We start from the raw sequence: 3,612 nt of genomic DNA, 5'->3' as shown, positions 1-3,612 counted from the left end.
GTATCTTTTACATATTATTGTTTCTCGTACAACGTTCGTAAATTCGATCATATATCCCCTAGTTTTTTGCGTTCCGGCTGGCTAAAAGTTCATCAACGTTTTGTCCTTCACTTGTGCTGTCTTGTGTTTCGTCTCTTGCGCTCAGGCATTCCTCGATACCTCCGCAGTCTTTTGAATTTAAATTCTGCTCTCCATGCTGAAAATACTCCTGTCACTCGTTGTCATGATTCCTTATCCTTTCCCAGGCATCGTACATCCAAATTTAAGGCTGCTTTTTCTTATACTGCCACAAAATTCTATAATGTGTTACCCTCTTTCATCCGTTCATCCCCCTCGCTTCATTCGTTTCGTTCAGCTGCTGCAAAATTTATATCGACTGTAACACTATTATTTCTCTCGTATTATTTCTCTTGTAAATTTTGCTGTATTTTGCGCTCTGTATTTCTCCATGTATGGTTCACATATTTACACATTTGAAATTATTTTTCTTTAGTTATAGGAATATTTGTACTCGTATGTTATGCGCTAATCAATTATGTACTTCTGTACCACTGTATTTCTTTAGTCGAATAGTTTACTAGGGCGTAGTAGCAGCAGTATTGCTGGTGCCTTACTATTTGTGTATACTATATATATATATATATTTCGTAAACGATATATATTTTTCCTTCGTTATTGGTAACAAATAGACACTACCTTCGAAACTATTAGCGATATCTTTTATGATAAAATGTGCATCGTAACCTGTCAGATTATGAAAAAATATAGGAATAACACATGACTTTTTATAATTTAAATTACAATATGAATGTGCTGCACCTCTGAAACATCCCGTTAAATGACAATGATCACGTACAAGTAAATCATCCACCTCGAATGATTTTTCACAGATATGACAATGAGTCGCGTTATAAAATTTTTCCCCCTCGTCTGATATCAACTTTAGTACAGATATATTCTCATTGCTAATGTTTCATCTTTACGCGATGTGCTAAATCGTACAATTCCTTAACAAACCATGATATACTAATCCTCACCACGATGAGATCTGTACATCGATAAGGTTTCATCATACGCACATCGCATGTAATACGCTGAAAACCTTATGATGTTGATAGGTAAATCTCGAAATATTTTCATCGCTGGTTTCCCTCTTCTCCAGTATACATTCCAAATCAGCATAAACCACGAAAGGAAGTCGTTCCTTCATATTATGATTGTTAAATGGCAACCATTTATTATCCTCCTTCGGAAGAATAATCGCACAATCATTCGTCGAAGCACAGTCAACCATGTGAAGGGACAATTTCTCACTCGAGTAAAAATAATGCAGACATCTGTAAATAATATAAATGTTACATGCAACTTTTTTATTGCCACATAAAAAATTAGTCATTTATATTTACCTATCGCACAAATACTTTTTACGTTTAGTCTTGTTTATTTGAGAACTTATCAATCGAGATAGATTTTTAATACATGCGAAGTGACCAACGGTATTATTGTCACCTCGCGCATCTTGCAAATATAACAGATTAACGTGTTTGTCTTTTTTATCCTTGAGACGAAGAGGGACGATCATACCGTTGTCGTCTTTTTTTTCACTTCTCTCTCGCTCGGTAAATATATTGACAGATATATCGTTCAAAAGTTCAAATTTTGAAATTTGTTTCAAAGTAACGGGAAACTCAATACCCGTGAGATTTAACACTCTCTTATAATGTGGATAAGATGATAGACGATTCTTATTTTTTTCTGAAAGGTACAGAGCTGCAACTATCGACCATGCGAAACACGCGTTATCCATTGAATGTATATCAATTACAGCTTTCTTCACAATTTTATATATCGTGGTATCTCCATACAACATCCCACATGCATAGGATTATATTTATTTACGTTTACAATTAGATTCAAAATACATGATAATGCCCATCCGCTGTCTCGTTCCTGAAATTCCTCCAGAGATGTTAAAATACTATCTGTTACATGCTTATCATACCATTCTCGCAGATCGGATGTGGCGCAAAGCTCGTAATTTTTTGTAGTAATACTTTTAACAGCTCTCTTAACATCTGCAATGAATTCACCATTGAATATCGTATTTACTTTTAAACAAATATGCCTCTGAAGATTATCACGTATCTGCTCGAAAACGATGTCTCTTGCATCATTAAAAAATTGTTGAGGCTCGATGTAATTCGAATTAGGAAACACCAGTCAATACACGTCTCTTAAAAGCTGTTTCAATTTCCAACCATAATAATCCATACTTTTCCGACTGATTGTGAGCGTGACTGGTGTCCGCATGTGCGAAACGTTGACACAAAGTATTTCTCATACCTTCCAATTGCGCTATTTGAGCGATCGATGAATTTATTACTCCAATAGATATTTGACAACGTTCGCTTTTTCGGGGTGATCCCGATTGACCACGTCTCGATTGGACACCACCAATCACAGCGACCGGTGCTTAGGAGCTTTGTAGTCTCAAGCGCTGTGAGTGGCTCGTGTTCAATTGAGCTGTGTCCAACTGGGTGCCACCCGCTTTTTCGACACTCCTCGCGCAAGAAATCGAGACTCTCATTACATTTTTGCTCCCATACTAGATACTCGCACACTGTATCTATACTTTTCGAGCGATTAAGAAAATCCTCCATTTCCATCTCCATTATTTATACGATAACCAAAACGTTTCACCGTCACTGTCTAAAGGCACATCCAATAATATTCTTTTATATAACCTTTGAATATAACTGTCAGCACCATATAGTTTTTGTAGATTTCTTTTATATAACCTTTGAATATAACTGTCAGCACCATATAGTTTTTGTAGATTTCTTAAAGATGTATTCTCATAATTTTCTTGCACGATTGTCAATAGCTATTACAGTTTTTATCCACACAATCTCACGCGAACAGTTGTTTCCATTAATCGCTCTACGTAAATGTGTAGCTAAATTCCATTAATATTCTCCTTTATACACGAAATAATTGATATGGGACTCGGTATCATACGCTCGTAACAATACAAATCGTTTTTATTATCTGAACTATCGTAACGATGAAAATCACTATTGCTATTCGTACTTGAACATTCTCTAATTGTCAGATCGTTATCACTATCTATCGTATCGTTTAACATATTACATGTTCTAGCAAAAAGAGAATATAATGTGAGCAGAAACTCCGTCATGTACTCCTTTATATATGATCTCTTCTAGAGAATCTCTCTCCACTTATTGTGAAACATGATTATATCGTATAACCCTCACAATCAAACAGAATCGAAGTATTACACCTTTGTCTCATCTTTCTCTTATTTAAAAACACGATTACATCTATGTAAAGAATACAGGAAAAACGTATACATTGTCCAGTAAAAAAACGCCATCAAGATAAAACCGAAATAATTCGTACCCTGTTTCAACAACCACAATCAAGAGAAACCGGATGCGTCGTAACTTATTTTATTTATAGGATGAAATACGCAATAAAATTTCTTATCTTAAATCATTTGTAACGATGCACCCCCAAAAGGCATCGTTCCCGGCAATGCGAACATAATTACAGGCCGCGCGAACTCGCAAGTCCGCGAAAAACCGAACGTCG

The sequence above is a fragment of the Trachymyrmex cornetzi genome, unplaced genomic scaffold (assembly GCF_001594075.2).
Source record: "Trachymyrmex cornetzi isolate Tcor2-1 unplaced genomic scaffold, Tcor1.1 scaffold278, whole genome shotgun sequence".
NCBI classification, from domain to species: Eukaryota; Metazoa; Arthropoda; class Insecta; order Hymenoptera; family Formicidae; genus Trachymyrmex; species Trachymyrmex cornetzi.
This window is presented reverse-complemented; position numbering follows the sequence as displayed.